This window comes from Gobius niger (genome assembly GCF_951799975.1).
Source record: "Gobius niger genome assembly, chromosome: 3".
NCBI classification, from domain to species: Eukaryota; Metazoa; Chordata; class Actinopteri; order Gobiiformes; family Gobiidae; genus Gobius; species Gobius niger.
Window position 1 is genome coordinate 3235986 of NC_136854.1, and position 12847 is coordinate 3248832.

General features: G+C 45.2%; 1 pseudogene across 1 annotated transcript in view; it reads left to right on the forward strand.

Annotated features, from left to right (window-relative positions):
* The window catches only part of LOC306960433, a 33207-nt pseudogene that overhangs the window by 12522 nt on the left and 7838 nt on the right, over positions 1-12847 (forward strand). The window contains exons 2-9 of the transcript in view: positions 342-417; positions 5453-5551; positions 5660-5723; positions 5826-6012; positions 6080-7862; positions 7927-8094; positions 9857-10264; positions 10689-10732. The product of the transcript in view is annotated as an uncharacterized misc_RNA (transcript). The remainder of the gene's footprint in view (positions 1-341; positions 418-5452; positions 5552-5659; positions 5724-5825; positions 6013-6079; positions 7863-7926; positions 8095-9856; positions 10265-10688; positions 10733-12847) is intronic.

Genomic DNA, 12847 nt, shown 5'->3' on the forward strand with positions numbered 1-12847 from the left:
CATAATGGTCAGCAGGGGGCGCTGTGCATGCTTACAGCCAGGGCATAATCAGTCGCACTGGAAAAGTTAGCCTGGAAAAGTTCACTGGTTTAAAAACAACTAGTCCATTCTAGTATAGTTTCATATATCGTTAGCCTTTAGCCACAAGCCACTTGCGCTAATCTGCCAATGTTCAATACATTTAGGGGGATTTGAGCTGAAACATGGAGGGAGAAAGCGCAGGGTGGAGCTCACCACAGAGCGGAGGTGGGTGAGGATGAGCCGCTCCATGGTCTTCATCAGGTGGGAGGTCAGGGCGACTGGTCTGTAGTGGGTCGGTTCCCTGGCGTGCTCTCTTTTAGGAACCGAGATCACAAAGGAGGTCGTCCACAGGATGGGGACCTTCTCCAGGCTGAGGCCTCGGACCTCGGAGAGATGGTCTGCACAGGTCCTCAGTCGCTTGGGGCTGATGTCGTCTGGCCCTGCAGCTTTCCTCTGCTTCAGTCGCCTCAGCTCTCTCCTCACCTGGTCCAGTGTGATGGAGAGGGGGGAGTGAGGGGGGTTCCGGGCATCCAAAGGTCAACTGGAAATGGTGCACATGGTCATCAACCCCCCTGACTCCCGTTGGTCAGCAGCTGCACTGCTCCTTTGCTGCTCCCAAAGAATTGAGATCATTTAACAGAGATGAGACTGGTTTGTCTGGTTCTTTCAGGAAAACGGATCCAATCTTTAGCCCAGGCGGACAAGACTACACATGTAGCAACTGTTCTCCACATCAGAGCCAGCTCTAACACTGTTCTCTATGTGTCCATAGACCTGCTCTTATGCCCAAGCCTGTTCCTAGGCCTATACCTGCTCCAAGAACCAGACCAAAGTAAGTGAGGAGTGACACCTCTATTCAACAATGGGATGAGTTTGAAAAGTGTCACGGTCCACAGTAAGTCAGACTTGCACCACTACAGTGCCTCTCGAAAGTATTCATACACCTTGGACTTTTGCACTTTTTCATTCAGAAATGGAAAGAGTGTAGCACCACTGCAAACTTACCAAGACACGGTCGTCCACCTAAAATTCTAGACCAAACAAGGTGAGCACTGGTAAGAAATGCAACCAAGTGCCCCAAGATAACTCTGGAGGAGCTGTGAAGTCCTGCCGCTGAGCTGGGGGAATCTGTACATGGGACAACTATGAGTCTTACTCTACACAAATCTGGCCTTCATGGACGAGTGGAAGAAGAAAGCCATTATTGAAAAGAGGCCATAAGAAATCCCGTTTGAAGTTTGCTAGAAGTCATATGGAGGACACAGCTCCATGTGGAAGAAGGAGCTTTGGTCAGATGAGACAAAACGTTGTGTATGGAGCAAATCTAACACTGCTCAGTGCTCATGGTCCTGAGTGCACCATCCCCAGTGTCAAATATATTTCACTTCACAGTTGTCTGTTACTTGTGTGTGAACATTCAGTAAAAAAATCAAAATAAAATCTTTATGTTTAGGGTTGTAAACATGACAAAATGTGCAAAAGTTCAAGGTGTATGAATACTTTCGAGAGGCTCTGTATGTTGTCCAAATATGTTTATTCATGTTTATTTGTTCATTTGGGTTGGTTAGGTCTTCTAAGTAATGATGTTATTAAGTTCTTATAGCCAATAAGAGACAGTTTCGGCTACAGCTGTGGCCTCCTTTAGAGGTGTCATGTGATGCTGTGACGTGTTCAGCAATCCATCCCATTCATCCCTCCCTCCCTCTAAGGCAATGAAACAGAGCAGTAAATATGACAATGGAAACACCGTGTGTTTAAGGCAGCTTTACTTCAGGCTGTGGGTCAGAGCTTTACCTAACTGACCTGATTATAAGTTCAATCTCAGAGGTACGTTTTGAGCCTAGTCTTTAATGTAGGGACTGTGTCTGCTACTTTAACGTGGGCTGGGAGTTCATTCCATAGAAGCGGAGTTGGAGCTGAAGGCTCTGCCTCCTACAGTGATTTTGGAGACTCGAGGAATCACTAGTCCCTGAGAACGGAGTCTCTGGTTGGCTGAAATGGAATGACAGCGTCTTGGAGATAGAGCGGAGCCAAACTCCAGGGCTTAAAGTATTCCGGCCGGGGGCCGGATTTCCGGCTTGAGGCCTCTTGCGCAATCAAAATCTATCAGACTGCAAATTATTTGTCCCGTTTTTCCGCGCATTTATGAAAACCTCCCGTTTCCCGCACCTCTTACGGTCCATGAACGCATCTCACGCGCAGCGTTACGTGATTCGTCTGAAACCAAAACAACTGCCACGCGGATGCTGTAGCTACTTTTGTTATGGATTAAGTTTTGCCAAATGGACGCTATGACCAGACGAGTGAGAATCGGATAAAGAGGCGAGAGCAGCAGGTTCTACGACTGATCCACAGTGAGTTTATTTACTTATTCTGTGAGGACAGTCGGGCTAACGGAGTCGCATCACCCGCGCTAAAATAAGCACTAAAAGCCCCGCACGGGAGCGCGGTGTCGGACCTGCCCCGCTCCGCGCCTCCTTCTGCAGCCGTGCGCGCGGTGAGACAGGTGTGCACGGGAACGACCGAGCTGCTGCCGCTAACCCGCTGTTAAAAGCGAAACGTAACGCCTTCATATTGAACAGAGCCTGTCACAAATACCCGATTCGAGTGGAGTCCACAGACTAAAAAATAAGTGGAGTCTATTTGTTCCGCAAACGCCGCACACAGTGGCGTGAACGCGCACACGTGTCAGTGCGGCCGGTGTAAACCCACTGGACACAAGCTGAAAGTGGCTCCAGGTCACTGAGCCTAAAGTTTTCCTTTAGGCTCAGTCCCAATAGCTCCAGCCAAATCTAACCAACAGCCTGATTAACAAACATGTATGACACTTAAGGCTCATTCATACTTCACAAGATGCAAGAACTTGACAAGCAAAAGTTACTTCATTTTGTTCTGCAGCTCAGGGTGAAGTATGAATGAGCCATTAATCCTTACTTACTAGATGATTTTGAAAAATATTACACTTTACATTTGGGTCTATACTTGTATTTTACCTCCCATATATTAAATGTTTGCACAAATTGGAAATACCTTAGGACCAAATGCAGAGTAAATGTGTAATAAAAAAGTTTAATGAAAATTATTGGCCTAGGCTACATTGCCTATATACAGTAGCCCTAACGTAGCTCTTTTTTTCTTTTAAAGTACCGCTAAGAGAACCATTAAAGTACCGGATCGATAAGGAGTATCGATAAAAGTCCTGGTTGAGCCACAGAATGTTCAGGCTCAGGATTTTTTTTCACTTTAAGCCATGCAAACTCTGTGTTCTCTTCTCTTTGTCCGCGTGAACAATCTTGCAGCTGCATTTTGAATAGGGCTGTGCTGGTTTGGATTTTTTTCATACCGCGGGCGGTAATCAACAAATTCCCGCGGTTTTGCGATATAACCCACATGGCGTCAGAAGCGTTTCGAAGGTGAGGGAGACACATTTGAAGAGGGGAGGGGGGCTATCCAAGCACCTGAGCCGCTGTTCTCCTGCCAGACCTGGCGCTTTATGAAAAACTGAGTGAATTAGGCTCTTATTATGAGGTGACGCTCATGTTTGCGTGATCATTTAGGCTATTCAGGTTCAGCCTCTTCACTCCGACCATCGCAAACAAACATCTTTGCGCTTGTATCTTCACATTTCCCACAAATGCAGATCAAACTGAGTGAAAGGAGAAAGGAAGCAAACATTTACCTGTCAAATGAATTGCTCTGATATTATTTGGCTAAGTTAGAGTCCAGACAGCAATGTTTTACACGCGTGTTGACCGGTTGAACACTCGTGCCAGGCCGGGGCAGTTTCCCCAAACTCAGGCTTCATCCTTTCACCTGCCGAGGACTGCAAAGATCCCTGCTCCTCCAGGATAATCCGTGAAAAAGTCAGAAAACACGATCGCACGAGTGTCCTTGTGCTTTGGTTTGGTCAGATCTGCCAGTCCGTCCAAAGATCAGCCTCTTGTTTTCGTAGTTTAGCCACTTTTCACCGGTTTACAGAGCCATGTTTACATTTCAGCCGCTCTGAGGTGACGGAAGCGGAGCCGCATAAACACAGCTACACAAAGCGGAGCGAATGTGCCGCGGAGCGTTGTGGCGCGGATAATGCCAACACATTTTTTTTTTTATGTAAAATGAAACGCGGGTCAGATTGAATTGTTTGCCCTTGCGTCGCCTATTGAACAGGCCCAGTCTAAACTTGAAGTAAATGCGTCCTGCTCATGTGCATATGGAGCTGTATCTCGTCACACACACACTCCGTGCTCACGTAGGCCTGATGTGACTACTGCGCCTCACCTGCTCAGGGCAGCTAGTTTTTATTTTATTTTCACCTATGGCTGGTCTTTTTGAGACTTTTGTTCGTTTTTGTTGAGACACTTGTTCAGATTTATTATTAATTCCTTTTCGGGTAAAATTATGTTTACTTATAAAGGCATTTATTTATTTATTTTGGCGGTGATGACGGTGAGGAACTAAGACTAAGAGTGTGCGTCACGTGACCGCAGTATGGCGGTAATCCGGTTACAGCCCCAGGCCTAATTTTGAACTAATTAAAAACTTTTCAGGGAGCTTTTAGGGCACACTGCCAGCAGGCTGTTGCAGTAATCCAGCCTTGAAGAAACAAATGTATGAATAAGTTTTTCTGCATCACTCTTAGTTAGGATATTTTGTATTTTAGCAATGTTGCGCAGGTGAAAGAATGTTGTTTTACAGGCCTGTTTTATATGTGTTTTAAAAGAGAGGTCTTGGTCAAACAGAACTCCGAGGTTTTTTTTTACTGTAGAGCTTGTCGATATGCTAACATTATCTAGGGAGATGATCTGCTGAGACTACTTTCTCATTTTTGTTTTGGTTTTGAGGACCTAGTATAATGACCTCGACTCTCTGTTTGTTACATCAGAGTCAGCTCAAAAGTCTCTTGTGTTCACAGATCTGCTCCTGGGATCGGCCCAGTGTCAGTGAGAAGTGATCGATCCAATAATCGCTGGATTGATTTTAAAGAAAAACATGGTTCACAGTAGGTCAGACTCACTTCGACACCACTTTATGTTAATGACATTTTAGTGTTTAGTGGGTTTAAGAATTAGAGTCATCAGGAATAAATTGTGAGGTCTCTGTTTGAAAAACTTCAGTGAAGCAGCATTTTAAAGTAATCTTTGAACTTTTATAAAGTGGCTTTTGAAATCAAATATAAATCTCTTGAAATTTACCTCAGAATTCCGCTGAGTCTACTCGCTCAGATATATTAAAGTCTGATGTGAAACAGTAAATAGAAGCAGTGAGAGGACTTCTCCTTGTGGGACCCCAGTACAACAACGTCTCAACTAAACAAAAATAAAAAAGTTCTAGACTTAACAGTAGATTTAGTTTAATTGAACAGATTATATTGTTTTTGTGATGGAGCCACAACATCAAGGAAACGTTCATGCGTTTCACTTCTTGTTTGTCTCAGGATCCTCCAGAAACAGCCTCCATCTGAACCAGGCCCCGTCTGTGAGTCCCTAAGGAGCGACCGGTCCATTTTTGAACCACTGAACTTTTCCTCAGATCTGTAAGATTGAGTTTGTTTAAACACAAGGACAGACAGTGGTTTAATGAGGTTCTGAAAGTGTGAGAGAAACAGCTGAATCCTGAGGTGTTTGTTGTGTCTCTGTCACAGAGTGGAGCAGGCTCCAGAGCTCAGAGCTCAGCAACATCACACTCAGCTGGACTCCATATTTAAGGTGTGTCCTTCACTGAAGTTTGCAGATGTTCAGATGAATGGACTTGTTTCACACAGATCTGACACTGACTGCATTTGTGTTGTTTCTAATGTGTCTGTGCAGCTTCTGGAGGAGGACATCTTCACTTTTGTCCAGAAGGAGCTGAAGAAGCTCCAAATGGTTCTGAGCACAGATTACCCAGAATGCATAGAGCCTGATGAGGACGAGGATGAAGAGGCTTTTCTGAAGATCACTGTGAACTTCCTGAGGAGGAGGCAGCAGAAGGAGCTGGCTGAGCGTCTGTGGAGCAGTAGGTCCATTTCACTCAGTCATTTGATCTTCTCTGAGACTCAGGCTCTGTCTGTGTCTTCATTCAGGGAGATGTTCTGGAGTTCTTCAGCGTAAACTGAAGCGTGACCTGCAGCAGAAGTGTCAGTGTGTGTTTGAGGGCGTGGCTAAAGCAGGAAGCCCCGCCCTCCTGCAGCAGATCTACACAGAGCTCTACATCACAGAGGGAGGGGCCTCAGAGGTCAACCAGGAACATGAGGTCAGACACATGGAAACAGCCTCCAGGAAAGCAGGCGGAGCAGAGACAGCCATCACATGTGAAGACATGTTTAAAGGCCCCGCGGACACAGAGGCGCCCGTCAGAACAGTGCTGACAAAGGGAGTGGCTGGCATCGGGAAAACACTGCTCACTCAGAAGTTCAGTCTGGACTGGGCTGAAGGCAAAGCCCACCAGGACGTCCAGCTGCTGTTCCCCTTCACTTTCAGAGCACTCAATGTGCTGAAGGACAGGAGCTTCAGCCTGGTGCAGCTGCTCCATCACTTCTTTAGAGCAACAGAAGAAGTGAGCAGCTTTGAAGATCTGCAGCTGCTCTTCATCTTTGACGGTCTGGACGAGTGCAGACTTCCTCTGGACTTCACCCAAACCAAGGCCCTGACGGAGCCCACAGAGAGCGCCTCAGTGGAGGAGGTGCTGGTGAACCTCATCAGGGGGAGCCTGCTTCCCTCCGCTCGCCTCTGGATAACCACACGCCCCGCGGCGGCCAATCAGATCCCTGCTGAGTGCGTCTCCATGGTGACAGAGGTGCGAGGGTTCAGCGACCCACAGAAGGAGCTGTACTTCAGGAACAGGTTCAGAGACGAGGCCCACACAATCATCTCCCACATCAAGACGTCCCGAAGCCTCCACATCATGTGCTTCATGCCAGTCTTCTGCTGGATCCTCTCCACAGTCCTGGAGCATGTGCTGAAGACCAGAGAGAGAGCAGAGCTGCCCAAGACCCTGACTCAGATGTACATCCACTTCCTGGTGGTTCAGGCCAAAGTCAAGAACATCAAGTATGAAGGAGGATCTGAGACAGACCCACACTGGAGTCCAGAGACCAGGAAGATGGTGCAGTCTCTGGGAAAACTGGCCTTTGAGCAGCTGCAGAAAGGAAACCTGATCTTCTACGAGAGTGACCTGAGCGAGTGTGGGCTGGACGCTGCAGCCGCCTCAGTGTACTCCGGAGTCTTCACACAGGTCTTTAGAGAGGAACCAGGCCTGTACCAGGACAAGGTCTACTGCTTCATCCATCTGAGTGTGCTGGAGTTTCTGGCTGCTCTTCACGTCCATCAGACCTTCGTCCACACTGGAGTCAACCTGCTCTCCACAAAAACACAGAAGTCCACTCTGCTCAGAGTCAAACCTAAACTGAAACATCTGCACCAGACGGCTGTGGACCAGGCCTTACAGAGTCCAAACGGACACCTGGACTTGTTCCTGCGCTTCCTCCTGGGTCTTTCCCTGCCGACCAATCAGAGCCTTCTCCAAGGTCTGCTGACACAGACAGGAAGTAGCTCCCAGACCAATCAGAAAACAGCTGAGTACATCAAGCAGAAGCTGAGTGAGGAAGTGTCTGCAGAGAGAAGCATCAACCTGCTCCACTGTCTGAATGAACTGAATGATGGTTCTCTGGTGGACCAGGTCCAACAGTACCTGAGATCAGGACGTCTGTCTGAAGGTGGACTGTCTCCTGCTCAGTGGTCAGCTCTGGCCTTCATCTTACTGTCATCAGAAGAAGCTCTGGAGCAGTTTGAGCTGAAGAAATACTGTGCTTCAGAGGAGGCTCTGCTGAGGCTGCTGCCAGTGGTCAAAGCCTCCAACAAAGCTCTGTGAGTGAGGTCTATGTAAGTATGAACCTTCTAAACTTCTCCTAAAACAGTGTGTTCTCTCCAGACTGAGCAGCTGTAACCTGTCAGAGAGCAGCTGTGAAGCTCTGTCCTCAGTCCTCAGCTCCTCTAGTCTGACAGTCCTGGACCTCAGTATCAACGACCTGAAGGACTCAGGGCTGAAGATGTTGTCTGTTGGACTGAAGAGTCCTCACTGTAAACTGGAGCAGCTCAGGTCAGAGGGTTTATCTTTCTTTTTAAATTAATCTTCATTATTTCCTAAATAAATGATCACAGTCATTGTTTTTGGTCTGTGTTTCGGGTTTTCTTTAGATCATGTATTTTGAAGTTTTTATGCAATTACTCTACATAAACTGTGCTTCCACAGGAAAATACAGTGTTCAAACCTGACGTTTGTACCTGAACAATGTTTTATAAATTTGATTACTGTCAAAGGCATGATTATCCTTTATCACATAGAAACTGAGGCTTGAGCTGCTGCTGTTACATGTTACAAAATTGTTCCTTCATCAAAAACATCAAGACATGGGAAACACACAGTACACCTGGGCAGGCGCTGGAATTTTTTGTTGGGTAGGGGAGGGGCGCCCGCCTGTCGACTGGAGGGCGGGGGTGGGGGAGTTAAAAAAGTTGGTGAACATAGACGCAGAGGGATTTGGGGCGTGGTTAGGGAGGGGATGTGTGTGCAGTTATTTGCACAGTCATTGAAATGAATGTTGTGAGTGAATGTAAATATAGTCGCAGAAGCGTCAGTCCGTATCTGGTTTAGCTCCGTGACTTGACCTTGAGTGGGGAATGCTGACGGTGTGGGAGAGATAAGAGGTCCAGCTGCTTCAATCTCCTCTCAGGAGGAAAATTATTATTCCAGTATTAGTTCATCAATTTATAATAAATTTGCTTTTTTATTTTTTCTTGGTCTCAGCATAAGTTCAGTTCTCCAGAGCAGGTAGTTCCTTCACAGTTCATCCCTTTTCCTGCCAAGATGTTGCCCTCCTTTTGTCCATCTCCACAGTGAGCTGCCAGGTCGTGCAGAACAGTCCATCATTGTGTATTACTTTCCTGTATAGGTCCATCACTTGGTCACTCCCTCCAAAGTGCTCGTTCATTTCAAGCAACAGCAGCGGGGTCCGATTGCAAGTTGTCAACTTTCCGACTTTTCGATAAACCAGGGCAAAGCCAAGTCCGTACCCTGTTATCAAGAGTCCAAATAAGTGAATATCTTTCATGTCTCCGACCGTCAGGACTGCGAGGCAAACGATCCACGTCCTCCACACGTCCACCGTAGCTGTGAAAGTCCAGTCAGGGAAGACGACCTCCTCCGTGGTCTCACGTAGTGAAAAAACCTCATCACTTGCGCTGAAATTCCAGTTAATCAGTTCCATAGTTTAGCGGTTCGGGAGGACAGAGAGCAGGTGGTCAAAGAGAAACTAAAGTCAGACAAAGACACTCGCAGCAGTTAGAAAACGCGTCTGCACTCGACAGAGACAGGAAGTGGAGAGCAGCTGCTGTAGCTTTTGAGACGCCTCTCATGTTCCTCCTGAGCCCCAGGAAGGAAACCACTGGACATTTTAGATCAATGTGGCATTTTTTAACCAACGAGATGTAAAATGTTGTTCAAGATGTGTTTGAGGTCATAGAGGGTATGTGAGTGATGTCACAACAGCAACAGCCCGGCAGCAAAAGCATTAAATTGAGTGGGAAGTACACAGCGCTACTTACTCAATTTACAACATAGAAGCTTCTCTTTCTCTTTAGATATAATATACACCTTCAAAAACATAACACCCCTCTTTAAATCCCGTCGCCCACTGCTCCTTACGGGTTACCCCAGCGGCATTGAAGGATGGGTCAAATGCTAAGGTCAAAGTTCCCTAGGGGGACCATAAAGCATACAAACAAACAAACAAATAAATCCAGTTCTTATTTTTGTGTTTGTGTAACTTTGTGTCTTATTGTAAATGTTCCGTCTCCTCCAGACTGAGCGGCTGTAACCTGTCAGAGAGCAGCTGTGAAGCTCTGTCCTCAGTCCTCAGCTCCTCTAGACAGTCCTGGACCTCAGTAAGAACGACCTGAAGGACTCAGGGCTGAAGATGTTGTCTGTTGGACTGAAGAATCCTCACTGTAAACTGGAGCAGCTCAGGTCAGAGGGTTTACTCTTCATCTCTGTGAGTTTGTCATTTCTATGACTCTGTTTAACCCTGTGTGTTCAGACTGTCAGGGTGTCTGATCTCAGAGGAAGGCTGTGCTGCTCTGGCCTCAGCTCTGAGGTCCAACCCCTCCCATCTGACAGACCTGGACCTCAGCTTCAACCATCCAGGAGACACAGGAGTAAAGCTCCTGACTGCTCTACAGGAGGAGCCCCACTGCTCACTCTCCACTCTCAGGTGAGGACAGTTATTACACAGTTATTACAGTTATTACACAGTTATTACACAGTTATTACACAGTTATTACACAGTTATGACAGTTATTACACAGTTATTACACAGTTATTACACAGTTATGACAGTTATTACACAGTTATTACACAGTTATTACACAGTTATTACAGTTATTACACAGTTATTACACAGTTATGACACAGTTATTACACAGTTATTACAGTTATTACTCAGTTAGTATTCAGTTATTACACAGTTATTACACAGTTATTACACAGTTATGACACAGTTATGACAGTTATTACACAGTTATTACACAGTTAGTATTCAGTTATTACACAGTTATTACACAGTTATTACACAGTTATTACACAGTTATTACAGTCGACACAAACAAACTGTGGATCTGAGTCTGTGTCTGTTTCAGACTGAGTCCTGCTGGAGAACGATGGATGGACCCGATCTGCAGATGTAAGTTTAACTCTTAATGTACTTTTAACATTTTGATGTTTTGAGAAGATTTGCTGTTGTCCAAGTTCCTCTTGTGTCAAACCTGTGGAACTGAGATCTTCATTATTTTTCTGGAGAGAGTGTATTTAAACCTTATGTCATCCTGTGTTTATTTTTGAACATTTTACAAGATTTCTTTTTTTCATTTCCTGACAAATTGTTGTTGCAGCTTGATTTCTGCAGAAAATGTTCTTTTGAGCAAAATTTTCAGAAACCAGTGTTTGTTTTTCTCTCATGTACATTTTTGTACACTAAGGGGCGAATGAAAGACAATGTAAGGATGACACAAATGTTAAACCTGAGACTTTATCAGTCTACACCCACCATCAGGCCTTCTGCTGAGAACCTTTGGAGCTGTTTGGACTCTGGATTCTTTTTAAACTCTTGATTAATTTCCCCCAAAGTGCTCCACTCTGTGTAAGAGCTTTACCAATGAGCTTCTATTCCATTTAAGGCGAGACACGGCTGGTGAAAGCATTGAATTTTCATGCAGTGGTCGAAGTGGAGATTTTTATCTATTTTCCTCCCATCTTAGTTTTCATGTCAAAACATTAAAATGAACAGACTTACCCTGCATGATGCTTATTTTATGATGTTTTGTCCGCTGTTTTGTAACCCGGAAGTAGCTGCTTGCGCCGCTTCGCAAGTCTGTCTTTCTCACAGGTATTCATTCATAAATATAGACAGATTTTACATTCACATGTCCTGCGACGGGTCCTCGTGATGACGCTATAATCCAACTATGGTATTTTATAGTTGGTAGGAGAAATAATAGAATGTCCTCGAAGAAGAAAGTAATCCTTGAAAATATTTCTGCTGTCTGTTTATGTTGTTGTTATATATAAACGTAATTATTTGAAATAATACACTGTTATATATTTGCCCCGATTTTCCGCACATTTGTGTGGAAAGAAAACTCGCCTTTCCTGCACTTCCTACGGTCCCTGAATGCATCTTTCACGCAGCCTCGCTAACATGCTTCTCTCAGAAACCAAAACTGTCACCACGCGGTGTTAATTACTTATTTACAACTTTAGACTTTAAACTTTAGAAGCAGCGATGGGCAGGTGGAAGACAGGCCTGTTGTCATGGATTATGCTAAAGAAGTTGACTTTTGCCAAATAGATGCTTTGACTGTTCGGACGAGTGACAATCATTGGATAAAGAGGTGAAACGCGTCAACTTCTACGACTGATCGCCAGGAGATCGAGCACACAGTGAGCATAGTGTTTTCATGCTTATTCTGTGCAGTAAAGTCGGGCTGAATGTGCCGCAGTTGCACTGACTACTTTAGTGCGCGTTTGTGTTTGCCTTGATAGATTGAGTCGACAGTGACTAGGGATGGGTAGGTACCAAAACCAGGTATCATGGTTATGATATCATCATATCATAACCAGGTGTCATATCAAAGACATTCAGTGTTAAACTTTCAAAACCTGCTTATTCTCAGAAACCCACCAAGCTGCTGCCGCTAACTCACTGTACACTGCGTTCCAAATTATTATGCAAATTGGATTTTTGTGTCAAAAAGGTTAAAAAAATAATAATAATAATGGATGGTATCGTGTCTTGGGGCTCTATGAATCACTGACATTACTCTCAGAGACCTGGGATGATTAGTTTTCAGGTTAAGCCGAGTTAAGGGAAAAACTACTGAAAAAGGGTGTTCCACTTTATTATGCAGATCATCATTTTCAAGCAATATGGGAAAGAAAAAGGGACTTTCTGCTGATGAAAAGCGTGAAATAGTTGAATGCCTTGGTCTAGGTATGAAAACCTTTGATATTTCATGAAAGATCAAGCATAATCATCAAACTGATAAGAGATTTGTGGATGATTCAGAGCACACATGGGTTTGTGCAGATAATGGCACTATATGGACGGTTTCTGCCAGACAAACACATCAGATTAAGAGAACAGATGCTACAAAGCAGCAGACAGGTGTTTGAAGCTGCTGGTGCCGAAACGGCAATAAATACATGAGGACTCATTTTCAAACAGTCTTGTTCACTGATGAGGCCGTGTAGCCCTGGATGGTCAAATCAATGGAGTAGTGGATGGTTGGTGAATGGCCAC